General features: G+C 37.0%; 1 protein-coding gene across 3 annotated transcripts in view; it reads left to right on the forward strand.

Annotated features, from left to right (window-relative positions):
- Window positions 1-499: 499 nt before the first annotated feature.
- The window catches only part of LOC150109088 (uncharacterized), a 418,260-nt gene continuing 403,272 nt past the window's right edge, over window positions 500-15,487 (forward strand). For 2 of the 3 annotated variants that reach the window (XM_090405584.1, XM_090405600.1), the window contains exon 1: window positions 500-547. The gene's annotated coding sequence lies outside the window, so the exon portion shown is untranslated. Of the gene's footprint in view, window positions 548-762; window positions 1,013-15,487 lie in introns of those variants that run through there. The other variant, XM_090405591.1, reaches the window with a different exon arrangement.

The raw sequence follows: 15,487 nt of genomic DNA on the forward strand, positions 1-15,487 counted from the left end.
AAATTACAATTAAAAATTAAAGCGCAACTTAATTTCATTTAAAAATAACCAATAGGAAAGTTTAAAAAAGAAACAGTCGGAAATCCCCCCCCCTCAGAAATACGCTCTTTGACAAAATTCTAGATACATAGAAATATCCTCATTTTTTTCTCAAGCAACAGGTTCACTCGCCTAGTACTAGCACTATATTCGTTATACTTGTATTAAATGTTGCGTAATGAGAAATAAAGAAATAGCAAAAAAAAAAAAAAAGAAAAAAGAAAAAAAATTCTTTTTACTTTATACTTTAGGGACTATTTGATGAAACATTCGGGCATGTAATGGAAGGGAATAGAAGGCTGAGTGATTGATAGGCTCGAATGTATTCTTTTATCAGGTGTCACATAATCATGTATTAAATATTCAGCAACCTATCGTTCAGATTAGCGCTGTAAAATACCACTATATTTGAGTAATGAAACCGTACGCACATAATTCTAAAACAACGTGAATTTGATGTGTGAGATGTGTATAGTTCTCAAAACGGTACTTAATACCGTATTTGAAGGTATAACATGCATGTTGCCTTGTCTGAAGGTTATTTTATTTTATTTATTTTTTTTAATTCCAATCTGGGAAATCAGAGTTTGCTCGCAACTGTTGCTTATATTTGAATATATTTTCAGCGCAAATGTTGCTATTGTTTTCTCATCTTACGGTAGTTCGTTTGAAAAGTCTAAGCATTTGGATTTTCAACCTTTGCAACAAGAAATGCATTCTGAATGATGTCTGAGCATTTAAAGTAGCTATTGTTTTGTTTAGCAGAATCGTTGACTTCAGGGACACTGCCCGCTTCTATTTTTGGGGTATACAAGCCACGGGGTTCGTACTAGATTACCTTACATAAGCCACGTGTCTTAAAAGTAGGGACGATCTCAGGAGTCGAATATTTTTCTCCTGAAGTACCGATAGCAAGCGAGCATTGGTTTGTGTTTCGTCTGCTGGAGTTGGCTTGCATTGAACAATTTTTATGGTATGTAGGAGAATTAGGTTGACCAAAACTTAGATGTGCATTCTTAAAATCATCATGTTTATACAGAAATACATACACATTACTTTTAGTGTTTTTTTTTTTTTTTTTTGTTGTTGTTAAACCATTCGGTAGTTTCTCTTTTCTTTTTGGATGATAGGATTCACGAGCGATTTTTTTTATTAATATTATAATTAGCATTTAAGGAGCTTAATTATGAGTCAATTCTGAAACGTTAGTTAACGGAATTTTTAAATGTGACATGAATGATAATTATAATAAAAAACTGAGACAGTAGTTCATTAACTCCAGGTCACGTTATTTATTTTACCTGCTTATATACTTTTTCCTGTTAGAATGTATCAAAACATCAGTCTGAAGTAATCGCAGCCGAAATCACAAATATTTGATCTTTTTATTTTATTTTTTTACAAATTTAATGGGCTTGATCATTAAGATTTATCGCTTTCTCGCAACAGTTTCTAGTGGCCCTATTTGAACACTTGAGTGGGCTGACTTAAACTTTTCGTATTATTCCCAAGTTCTCTTCCTCATTCCTGCAAAATTGGGGGGGGGGACACGACAGATCGCTGTGCCTCTTCATACTGTATACGGCAACTCGTCGCTGTGGGATACTTGCTGGTCGATGATGATGAAATTATTGCAGTAAGGAGGCGAGTTGTATAAGCAGTCTGCATTGCTGTGTTGGTTCATGATGAGAAATAGTGTTCTTCACCTGATAAAAGGTACTAGGGCCAGAGCTAGGTATTTTGCCACCTGAGGCGAATATCGCCTCTGGTCACAAAATGTATTAGAAGGCGGGGGAGGAAGATGCAATGGGAATTTGTCTCTTTGCTTCACATGTGCTGTTTTCTGTTAATATTCCATGTCATATGAAATGTTAAAAAGCGAAGCATGTTTTTATAGATGTTTAGCTGGATATTTTTGGAATGAAAGTAGAAAAAATAGTATAACCATACCATGAAACCTTGCCGTCCTTGAATAAGAGAAAGTGGTTAGATGAGCTTATTGAAAGCTCTGAGGGATATCAGAATTCATTTATTTCTCCAAGAGTGTATTGGTTTCATGTGTCATATTACTATTATCTGTCATGATCATTTATCACCAGGCCTGTTGGTGTCTGATGCACCTTTGATTTTCCTATTCTTCTCTGTCCATTGCCAGGTAGCTCAACTCTTGCAAAATCTTACCCTCCCTGACACCACTCCTTTATGTCATTTATCAATTCTCATTTGGTGATTCTCTTATGTCTGCACCATTGTACTATACAGGGACGAATGCTGGTCTTGAAATTCATGCTTGCTCTTGTTATCATTCAGGAAGTGAGAGGTGTGATTGAAGTCTGATTAGTGGAATAATGAATTACTGACCATTTGAAACTATATATTTAGAAATTTATGTACATTTAATCATACAAATACAACATTTATTTTACAAATGATATTCTATCTTTTTCAGTTTAGCTACTTGAATACAAATTCGACCCTATGGTTCTTTATGAACTGGTCAATAACATCCTCATAAAAAGTTGATTGTAACTTAATTTTCCCAAGCAACATGCACATTTGTAAAGGCGCTGAAGCTCACTGGCTAGAGCTACTTTGACTGCATATGACCTTATGTTTAAGACGACGTGAAGGGAGCGGATATGGCTATGCATTCACATGAAATCACAGTGCTGCAGCGAAGACTTGGAAGCTCCTACAACCGAGCAAGCCAAGGTAGCTTTGACTAGACGAGCAAGCATCGACCTTCGATACACAATGCAAAGCTCAATTATTGCTGCGCAAGCTTAAGACGTCTTCTGTCTACAAAAATAAAAGCCTAAATGGAATGCTTATAAATGCATGCATTTATTAACAAATAAATATTACTTCTTTCTCAATTAATGAGCTTGCGCAGCAAGCATGGAGAATTCACCACTGCTACTATACTTCAGTTTTTGATCTTTCTGCTTCTATCCATCTTGGAAATATTATTATTATTACGCAACACCTCCAGGGAGTGCAGAGACTCATGGAGGGAAGACACCTACTCTATCTTCACCAACTCCATCTGCTGTCTGCCACCATCACTAGTATTTCAACAGATAATCACAAACATCCATGCCCACAGCGGGATTCGAACCAGCAGCCTTTAGGCTGGAGAGCGGATACGCTAAACACTCGGCCAACCAGACCGGCAACGTATGACATATATGGTATTATTATTATTATCTGAGACCTCCAGGGAGTCAAGGACTCATCGAGGGAGGGCATCTTCTCTACAACTCTATCTCCACAATTCACCAACTACAATGCCATCTATCGCCCACCACTACCTCTAGTATTTTCACAGACAATCACAAATATCTAAGCCCATGGCAGTATATATATGGATATGTATCACAAAGTTAATTTTTTTTTTTTTTTGTGGTCCTTTTTCAGCATTAGATTGTCATTCCATTTACTTTTTCTATAGAGTCCTTCATTTGTTATCTTTTGCATTTATTTCATCCATTATGTAGAAAATTTCTTTCTGTGGCATATTCTTTCAGATGCCAATCTCTTAGCCATGGAAAGCACTCATGAATATGTGCATGTTCCCAGCAATTAGTAGGTAAGGAGAAGTAAAGTAATACTTATCTTATCCATTGCCAGTAGTCTTACTTTTGCTCTTGTTATCTGAGATCTTATCTCCTTTTCTTTACACCTTAAATTACGTTATGTGCTATTCTTAGATATACATGAAGCCCCATTTCTCTTTTTTCTGATTATCATTCTTTTAGGTTGCTGTATCTTCTTCCTTGTTCATTTAACTTCAGCACTGTTTCTTCTACTTCTTATATACAGAAACCTGTGGAGAAATCATGACTAAGTTTAACACACGTAAACCACAGTAGTAGGTCTTTTATTATGTAAATATCTCGTCCTAGGTATCTTAGGACATCATCAGTACAGTAAGGCAATGATAGGAGTGACAAAAGAAAGGGCGCGTATGTACAAAGGAATCCAAATTGCATGCAGTGGTGCGTTGTGGCCTGAACATGTCTGTCCAAAATAAGAGAATTTACAGGAGCATGGAACCTCATATACACCAGGTAGTAGCATAGGTGAAAGTTTGTCTTTAGGCGAGGGTAACAAGTTTTGGATCTGGTTGATGGGTTTGTAGGTGGCAGCAAGATTGTATTTCTTCAGAATTTTCGCAAGCTGTTCAGAGATGCCTTTGATATAAGGTACGGGAATCCTATAGGGTTGTTCTTGTCTAGGTTGAAGTGCGGAGAAATTGCTGATGATTTTTTGAGTTGTAACCATTTAGAGTGGCTGTGTTTTTGATTATTTCCAATTCTTGTTTTAGAGACTCCTCGGGGGAGCATAATTTGTGTGCTCTGGTTACCAATGATTTAATGATGCCAAATTTTTGAGAGGGATGATGAGCTGAAGTATTGTGAATGTAGCGGCCTGAAAATGTAGGTTTGCGATAGACAGAGGTGGAGATGGAACCATCTTCTTTTCTTTGGATGTGTAAATCCAGAAAGGGGAAGCCTTGTGGGGATTCTCTTTCCAATGTAAATCTGATGCATGGATGAAGAAGGTTGATTTTTTCTAAAAACTGAAGTAGCTCTTGTTTGGAATGACTCCAGACTGCGAAGATATCATTGACATATCGAAGCCAGAGTTTTGGTTTGGGTTTGAATTCGAGGATTTTTTCTTCTAGATGTTATTTCTAGAAGTATTTGTAGATTTTTTTTCTTTCCATGTGAAGTAATCAGAAGTAATAACAAATTTGAACAGTTCAACAATGTCTGATGGAAATTTTTGATTTAATAGGTCTACAGTTTCTTTATGGGGGATATTGGTGAAGAGAGAGACAATGTCGAAACTAATTAGCATGTCTGTTGTCAGCAGTTTTAATGTCTTTTATTTTGGTGTGAAAATCTGTGGAGTTTTTTATTGAAGAGGTAGAATGGCCTATGTGGGGACGGACCAGTAAAAATTTTGATAATGGCACTACATGCAATTTGGATTCCTTTGTGCGTACGCGCCCTTTCTTTTGTCACTTCTAGTATTGCCTTACTGTACTGATGATGTCCTAAGATACCTAGGACGAATGGCCTAGGTATCTTAGACTACGTAATAAAAACCTACTAATGTGGTCTACGTGTGTTAAACTTAGTCACTTCTTCTTCACTAATGAATATGTCATCAGCAAACCTTAAATTATCATATCTTATACCTCAGACTGAAAGGCCCTCTATGTTTTCTTTTATAACATCTCTTGTTCTTTTCAAAAGTACGATAAAGATGCCCTAGGACAGGACTTCCCCAACTATGGGCCTTGGCCCCCTTCGGGGGGGGTTCGTTAGTTTTGCTGAGGGGGCTGTGAAATAATGAAAACAAATTTCAGATGTTTTAAGACTAAGTGTGCCATGTGAAATGTGTATGTAAGATACTAAAAATGTAATATTTGCATTTGATTTTTGCGATATTCGCTGTGTATGTTTTGTATTGAATATAAATCAATAAATATTATAATAATATATGTCTGTATTATGATTTTTTTTTCGATGGGGGCCATGAAATATTTTAATTTTTCAAAGGGGGACCCTTTACATTCATAAGTTTGGGAAGCACTGCTCTAGGATATTGGGTGTCCTTGTCTTGTGCCTCTCATTGTTCAAAACTGTCTTCCTGTTTTTCCACAATTTTTCACAGCAGTCTGCATTATTGTTGATATTGTGAAATAACAACAATAATGTTTGTGTCCATTCCATAAGATTTGAGCACAGTCCATGGCACTTTCTAATCTGTGCTATTGAATGCTTTCTGAAAGTTAAAGCAGGCATGAATATTTATATTTTTTCATAGCTTTCTCCACAATTAATTTTAACATTAATATTTGGTACTTTTGTCTCCTGTATTCTACTTGTCCTTTGTCTAGATTTTTTCCCATTAGTTTCCTTATTCTTTCTGTTAATATTGTCATAAGTACTTTTCCCAAGACTCAGTTAATTTTTACAGTCCATTTTGCTTCCTTTTTTGTGAATAGTATTAGAATTGATCTTGTCCATTCTTTTGGTACTTTTCCTTTGTCCCATGCAGTGTTACCCAACTGGTGTGGTCTCTCTTTTATCATCTTGCCACCATACTTCAGAATGCATCATGTTTGTCATCGGTCTGTCCATCTGTCATCATCTTGCTAGTATACTCCAGCATTTCCAGTGATCTCATAATTCCTAGAGTTTTATAGTTCTTTTAATGCTTTACTACCTTCACTTAACTGCCTTTTTCCCTCAGTATATATGTCTCTCCATATATGCTTGGTGGTGGTATTTCCTTCATTTCATCAGTTAACTTCTTTTGGACCTCATCCTCTTTCCTGTGTTTTATGTAAATCTGAGCAATACTTGTCTCTCTCTCTTCCCCCCTTTTCGTATTCATCAAGATTTTCACCCTTTTCATCCTTTATTGTTCTTTGCTTTGGGGCTCCATTTTTATCTATACTTCTGTGATATCACAAGACTCATTAGGAGGTTACAGTCTCTACAGAGTACAACACTTTGTTTTGAGTTGGCATTAGTACACATACCGTCCATTCACCATGCAAAACAGTATACTTATAAGATCCTTATATATTTTTCAGAGTTAATCTCCTCTTCTTCCAAAACTTACTGCCTTGTACCATGTTTCCCCTACATCTCTCTCTCTCTCTCTCTGATGAGTTCCTCTTGCCGACTTTTAAGTATCAGCCATATCACTTTTCTCAATCCTATCTGGCAAATTCTGCAAATCACATTTTTCCTGAGTCTGTGCTGTTATTCAGCATTCTACAGTCCTGAGATACCACTTACTATTGGATCTTTTGTAAGGTGTTTTTGTATTTTTCAGATATCCAGCTGATCTAATCTTTACACAGCAATGTGTGTAGCCTGATCAGTACTTTATACAATAGCACCATTGTCTCATTACCCTTGTTAGTGTCTTGCATTATGCCAGTAATTTTCTGATTAATTTGCTGAATGTTCTGCAGTGGTTCTCTTGAACTTTTAACCCTCTTTTCATTGTCACTCCTCAGATTACATGCCCTTTTCATCTCCTGGAGCAAAACTTGATGAAGGTTTTGATACAGTGCATTTATATTGAGTTCAGTTGTCTAGTATAAAGGCTTTGATACATACAGTACATCTTCTTCATCCCCAAGAAAACCAAGCAACCAGATTTGGTTGCCAGGATTTCTTGTGAATGAGGAAGTGGTGGAAAGAATTCAGAGGCAAGTGAGCAAGGCAAGATAGTGTCAGGTCTGTAGAATGTTTTTCTTGAGTATAGAGGTGTGTGTGTGTATATTCAGTCTTGCCATAAATACTGTTGCAACTTCTGCACACCATCGCAATCCCGACAGAATTGTGCAATCCCAGTTCCTTTAGTTGTACTTATTGTACAGAGTATTGATGAGGATATTTGATAAGGATGTCGCTGATGATTTTATCAGAGCAGTCAGAATGTATGTCAAGTTAAAGATCATACATTTTGTCCATGATAGACAGAATGAGCTGTTGTATTTATTATTATTAATCTTGCATCTTTATGAAGCTCAAAGATTTAAAGCAGAGGCCCACAGTAACATTATTCGCCTAATACCTATCATACCTCTACTTTTTTGCATCAATTACCTTGCACTTTATATCATTAAGATGAGAGTTTGATCGTCGGAGTTCTATTCAAACTATAACCCATTCAGAACATTGGAATGCAGATAGGTATATTTTCTGGTTTTAGGAGATAGTCAGTAGTCCACAAAGTTATTATGAAATATGAAGTGTGTGCTTGTTTAGTGAAGTTCAGTATCACAAAAACCTGTAATGCATTGGAAGATTGGGAGGGAAACTTAGTGAGCTCTAAAATTATAGTTGGGGTTTAATGACTGTTGTATTATTACCAAAGTGGATAAATACAATTTGAGATTTAAAAAAATGCATTTGTAAATTAAACTAAAAAAAACCAAAGCTAATTTGGTAACGGAGTAGTCCCCACTATCAATCTAGGCTAAAAGAGATTTTAATTCAATGAGATATTTTATTATTATTATTAGGAGAGACCTCCAGGGAGTCGGGGACCATCGAGGGCGGCTGCATACTACACGCACCAGCTATCATGCTTATTCTTGAATTCATTCACACTGCCTGCACACACACAACATCCAATGGCAATCCATTCCAATCATGCACCACCCTGTGAGAGAAAATCTAGCCCTCGTCCCCAGCAGCATTCATTCTCAGCTTCCAAGGATGCTTGTTTTCCTTTCCCCATCCTCCATAAAATGAAAAATTCCATCAACTGAAATCCTGTAAGACCCTTTCAGAAGTTTTTAAGTCTCAATCATATCACCCCTCTTTCTCCTGTTTGCTATTGTCTGTGGTCTACATATTATTATTATTATTATTTGACACCTCCAGGGAGTCCATAGACTCATCGAGGGAGGGCACCTGCTCTACAGCTCTCCATCACTCAATCCACCAACTACAACTAACCGTAACTACACCAACGCCATCTATTGCTGACCACCACCAGTTTTTCCACAGACAATTGCAAACATCCATGCCCGCTGCGAGATTCAAACCTGCAGCCTTTTGGCAGGAGAGCGGATATGCTAATCACTCGGCCAGCCAGGCCAGCAAATATTCTCAATCTGTCTTCATAATCTGTATTCCACAGTCCTGATATCATTTTTAACATTCTCCTTTGTACTTTCTCCACTGTATCAGAATCACAACAGAAAGGTGGCATTGTATACTTGGCAGAGGACTTGATCAGAGTTTAGATGGTAAAACTTTAATAATAAAAACTTATAAAATACCTGAGTTTGATTATTGTCATGATGATAGGAATCTTTTTCCAGGTTTTTTCTTCTGGAAATTTAAGTTGTTCATTGTTCATACAGGAAAATTGGCTGTGAGAATGCACACACACAATTTACAGACAAAAAATACCCGTGGTGGTAGTGATGGATGGTAGATGACATTGTATGTTGATGGTAGTAGTCATTGTGTGTAGTTGGAGGATTAAATAAGTGGGATGTGAGTTGTGTGTAAAGGAAGTGGGGCTCTCCTACTGTGAGTCCTTGGACTCCTTTGAGGTGTCATGTAATAATAATAAAAACAGTTATACAAAGAACTTAAAACTGATTGGTTTTATTCAGTTTCTTTGACTATCTGATAAGTATTTCTGTGCTTATTTATCTGTTCATGCTCAACACTTTTAATTGTATTCATCTCTGCTCTGATATTCCAAATTAATAATCCTTCCTAAATTCTCTAGTGCGAGACACCATCATGCTTATTGGAAGTGGCTTGAAAAAGTTCCATTTCTGGTCTCTAAGTAAATGAAATAAAATATCTCATTTAATTAAGATTTCTTTTAGCATAGGGGCTGGCAGGGCCGGTCCAAGAGTATCTAATACCCCTAGGCAAAGAAAATTTAGGCACCCTATATATTGTCTCTCTCTATATATTTTGTCATACTCACACAAGCACACATACACATGTGGATATTTATAAAAAATAATATCCTTATGAACATTAAAAAAATTATTAATCAAAACCAATACATTTGTATACATATATGATTACTCCTAATATCTGTATAGCAAGAAAATTATATCTTAAATACAAAAATTATGAAAAATTAATCTTTCGGGCTTTTGCTTTGTCAAAGTTTTGAATTAATTCATCTATATTGATTGTAGATGTAATTTCATGCTCTATAGATATTATTGCTAGTTTTAATAATACATTTTAAACACATTTGGAACACTATTTTCTAAATTATTTTTGCATGTGTGTGTCATCTAATGAGGAAGTATTTTCTGAAATTCGCCTTGCTATTATTTGTAATTCACTACATAAATCTGTTCCATCAATATTTAGGGAGAGATATTGACGTCCCTAGACTGAATCGCCCCTAGGTGATTGCCTAGGTTCACCTAATGATAAAGCCATTACCAAAATAGCTTTGCTTCTTTTTCAGTTTAATATTGGATATTAGGGGCATCATGAATTATTTTAGACAGCCTTCAGTATTAATACATTTGTAAATTTTTGCTTTTTTTTTATTTCATGAAGGATATATGTGGAATTATGAGGTGGTGATTATGACAAGCTTAGGAGACAGCTTGGAGCTGTAACATGGAACACGGAGTTGAGCAGTAAGGAAATAAATGCTGCATGGGAACTGACAAAGAAATACATAACAGCATCAATGTGTGAATGTATTCTGAAGGCAAAAAGTCTGAATAAGGTAGGTGTAAAATGGATAAATATGGAACTTAAGCATGAAATCTGGAAAAAGAAGGTACTTTGGAGGAAGTACAAGATGAATAATGGTAATAATTAGTTACATGAATAGTATAAAGAACAAGCCAGGAGAGTGACTCAGTTAATAAGGAAAACAGAAAGAGAGAGTATGAGCAGAAATTGACAAATCAGGCAAAGAAAAACCATAAAGTTTTTTAGATATGTGGCAAGTAGAAGGAAGAAAGATCATGGTAAGATGATGTTAATGGATGAAATGGTAGAATGGTTACTACTGCGGAAGACATTGTTGAGGTATTCAATGATCAATTTATAAGGGTGTTTCATCCTGATCAGAGTGGAATTATAAGGAGCTTAAGTGTAGAAGACATAGGAGAGGATTGCTTAATTGTGAGTGAGCAGGAAGTATTTGAGGAAATAAATAAACTTGATGTGAATAAGGCAATGGGATTTGATGACATATCACCCCTCATCTTAATGGAATGTTCCAGGGAATTGATAGTAGCATCAGCATGCCTGTTTAATAAAAGTCTTGCAATAGCACAGGTTCCAAGGGAGTGGAAGGAGGGTAAAATTGTTGAACTACATAAAGGTGGTGATAAGGCTGTCACTTCAAATTATAGACCAGTCTGTATATCTGGAGTTGTCATGAAGGTGCTAGAGAGATTCATGAGTGGTTGGATACAGAAATGAGTTAATAACAGCAGTATTCTCTGTGGTTATCAGTATGGATTTGTTAAGAGGAGATCATGTTTCACTAACTTACTGTACACCCACAGATGCGAGACCCTTCGACACTTGTGCACATGTCAAAAGAAGGAGAATCCATCCCAATAATAGGGTAATCAATCCATCTTGTGGGATGAGTTGTTTATTATTACACGTCAGAAGAAAATTAACTGTTCTTTTATGAATGTTGTAGTTTTTAACGTGGTAACTATTTTGCTTGTATAACAGTTGGAAAATTTTACATATAAAGCACGTGATTTCGCTTGTTGGTGACCAATTCATACATCCTTTATTTCTTTCTACCCTTCAGCATGAACTGACTATTCTTGGCAATTTGCCAGACTGGGTTCTATTGTACGCCCACACAGCTATGAAGTGTGGACATACAATACTTATGTACTATAATGTGGTGAGAAATACCTTGGACAAGGGAGATGCATATGTACTTGGATTTTTGCAAAAGCTTTTGATAGACTGCCACATGACAAGTTGTTAAATAAATTGAAACAGATGGGATTGGATAACAAAACTTCCGAGTTGGATCAGTGACTAGCTGTCAGATAAGTATCAGAAAGTTGTGTGTGTGTGTGTGGGGGTGCGGTATCCTGAAAGAAAAAGGTCACTAGTGGTGTACCGCAGGAGTCAGTTTTGGGACCATTGTTGTTCAATTTGTATGCTAATGATATTGGGATGGGTTTAACTAGTGATATGCAGCTGTTTGCAAATGATGCAGAGTCAAGCAGATGTTATGGCCTTACAGGAGGACTTGAATAGAGTTCATGAATGGATAGGCAAGTATAACTGTCAGTTCAATGTTGCAAAGTGTAGGGTTTTGAAATTTGGTAAGCACTGATGGGATGCAAAACATACACTTGGTGGGGAAACTTTAAAGGAGGTAGAGAAGATGAGAGATTTGGGAATGGTGGTGGACAACTACTGAAATTCAGGGATCACATTGCACAAGTTGTGAAGATGCCACATTGGATAATGGAAATGATGCGGAGGACCCTGACATGCAGAAATAGGTTATGATGCCATTGTATAAGGCCTTGATGAGACCTCATATGGATTATTATGCACAGATTTGGTTGCCAGGTTTTCATGGTGATGAGAATATGTTGGAAGGAGTCCAGGAGAAGATTCACAAAGATGGTCAGTGGTCTTTAGAATGTGGAGTATGAGGACAGATTGAGAGAATGTAAGTTGCAGAGCCTTATGAATAGGAGAAAGAGGAGGGATATGATTGAGACATATGAGCTAGTCATGGGTTGTTATCAGGTTGGCATGGAAGAGATTTTTTTATAGAATGGAAGGGAGGGGTGTAGAACAAGAGGCCATCACTGGAAACTGTATAAGGAAGGTGTGAGGAGAAGCTTCTTTGCATGGAGAGTGGAATGCATTGCCCCGAGTATGTTGTGAGTATATAGACACATTGAATCATTTAAAGCACAGTTGGATAAGCATTGTGTGCAATAGTGTGTGCCTCCCATGATGAGCCTCTGACTCCATGGAGGTCAAATGTTCATAATAATAATGTTTCCTGCTCATCATCACCTATATTCCCTGTCTGTAGCAACATCCCACTAAATATCTTGTCTTATAAACATCTATCCTACACCATATACTCTCTCAAAGCCATTATGTTATAGATATCCACTATGAAAATCGTAGTGGATATCTATAATATCTACTATGATTTTCCACACTGAGAGTGCACAATTCATCTCTTACACGAGCAACACTCAACCACCATATTAACCTTCTTTATCCTGCCAAAATATGCTATACCCTTCATTTTCTGTCCCTGTCAAAATATCCTCCTCAGTTAACCAAGTTTCACCGATACTAACAATCTTTGGAAAGACCGAGTCAATCAATGTGCCACAAACTCATTCCATTTATCCTAATGCTCCTAGCATTTGTATTTGGAAAAACAAGTGCATTGCCAGTATGCTTATAGCCATTATTACTCTCCTCATACTTCACCTGGCTTTGCAATATAGTGCACTTTCCCATTTCTCAAGCTATTATCCCCACATGAGCCATCCCTGCTACATTACATCTATGCATTTCTGATTTCCTGCCCTGACACACTCACTTGCCCAAAAAACAGTCTTTCTAAATGTTTGCATCATTCTCCTTTAATAAACCATTTCTTGTATACAGCTCTCTTCTGTCTACGAATGTACTGCAAAATTCACATGTTCCAGATCTCTCTTCCTACACGATCTCACTATCATCTCATTCATTATATATATATATGAAACGTACTATTAACTCGGGGTTGGGATATGTTCATTTTTTAAATTAACTGACTTAAACCCGAGAATTATAACACAATGACATTTATTTGAAAAAAACGCAACATGTTTCGTCAAAAATGACTTCTTCAGGCGATAAGAACATAGAAAGACAATAAAAGACACTTAAATTAACATTGACACACTCTAAAGCTATACAACTATAAAGCCAATGGCTTTATAGTTGTATAGCTTTAGAGTGTGTCAATGTTAATTTAAGTGTCTTTTATTGTCTTTCTATGTTCTTATCGCCTGAAGAAGTCATTTTTGACGAAACATGTTGCGTTTTTTTCAAATAAATGTCATTGTGTTATAATTCTCGGGTTTAAGTCAGTTAATTTAAAAAATGAATATATATATATATATATATATTCATTGTACAACTGCAAGGGCTGGATGTCGATAGAGCATGGGAAGTGGTCAAGGTGCATTTACAGGAGGTTATGGCTGATTGTATACCTAGGGTCCGAATAGTAAAACAAGTAGGGGTTGAATGGATGAATAACACCATTAAGCCTGAGCTGCAAAAAAAGAAACAACTGTGGAGGGAATTTAAAGAAAGAGGTGACCTGCAGGCACACGAACAGTATAAAGTACAGGCCAGAAGGGTAACGAATGTGGTAAAAAAAGCAAAAATGGATTATGAAAGGAAACTAGTGCAAGCTAAAGAGAATCCCAAACAGTTCTTTCAATATGCTGCAAGCAAAAAAAAAATGTACACGGCAAAATGATTTTAAGGAATGACGATGGAAAGGAGGTCACTGAATCAGTCGATATAGTGGTGTTACTGAGCAAGCACTTTGCAAAAGTATATCATCCAGGTGGTGACATTGAAAAAATGACAGAACCATTAGTTTATACAGGAAGTGTGATGAATGAAGTGGAGGTGAATAGTCTATTACAGATAATAGACTATTCACCTTAATGTGAATACATCTGTGGGATTGGATGGTATACTGGCACGAGTCTTATGTGAAGTGGCTAAAGAATTATCAGTGCCCTTGACCATGTTGTTTAATCTGAGTCTCGGGTCTGGTTTAGTCCCGAAGGTGTGGAAAGAGGGGAAAATAATTCCACTGCATAAAGTAGGATCCAAGACTACGGTTGCAAATTACCAACCGATCAGCATATCAGGAGTCGTCAAGGTCTTGGAGAAAGTAGTCAAGGGAAAAATACAGGAATGGATTGATGAAAATGAGATACTGTATGGGGGACAGCATGGCTTTGTGAAGGGTAGATCATACCTCAGTAACTTGCTCAAGTTTTATAACACAGTGACGGCTGAACTGGATAAGGGTAATGTGTTTGCAGTGATACTGCTGGACCTGGCTAAGGCATTTGACATGATATCACATGGAATTCTAATCCGTAAACTAAAACATATGGGAATGGATATAGGGTTGGTGAGATGGATAGGTGGGTGGTTGATGGAGAGATATCAAAGAGTAATTTATTCAGTAGTAGAGTCCAAAAGATGGCCTGTGACTAGTGGTGTGCTGCAGGGTTCTGTTCTTGAACCACTGGTGTTTAATTTGTTCATTAATGATATAGGGAAGGATCTAATAGCAACAGTTCATTTGTTCGCTGATGCATTTACTATTGCCCTACCCAACTTTGCATCATCGCTGTTGATGCAAAGTTGGGTAGGGCAATAGTAAATGCAGAAGATGTCAAAATCTTGCAGGACGACTTGGATAGATTGGAGTTCTGGGCTAAGGAGAATGGATGTCAATTTAATGTGACAAAATGTAAGGTTATGCATTTTAGGGTGAAAAGATTAGCAGCAGTATACCACATTGGTGGAACTGTACTCCAGGAGATTGATGAGGCCAGGGACTTGGGAGTGTTGGTGGATAGGGAGATGAAGTTTAGGGGGCACATGGCAAAAGTAGCTAAATCAGCTCATCAACTCACTTGGTTGTTGAAAAATACCTTGACAAGTAGAGATGAGCAAGTTATTGTACCTCTGTACCGAGCCTTGATAAGACCTCATCTTATCAAGGTGAGGTCTTATCAAGGACTACTGTGCCCAGATTTGGTCACCTAGGTTCCTTCTTGATCGGGAGGAGGTGGAGAGGATCCAGAGGCGAGTGACTAAGATGATAGCAGGTCTATGGCATGACCCATATGAGAACAAGTTGA

The sequence above is a fragment of the Typopeltis vanoorti genome, chromosome 2 (assembly GCF_054136105.1).
Source record: "Typopeltis vanoorti isolate ZY-2024b chromosome 2, IOZ_Tvanoo_1.0, whole genome shotgun sequence".
Lineage (NCBI taxonomy): Eukaryota > Metazoa > Arthropoda > Arachnida > Uropygi > Thelyphonidae > Typopeltis > Typopeltis vanoorti.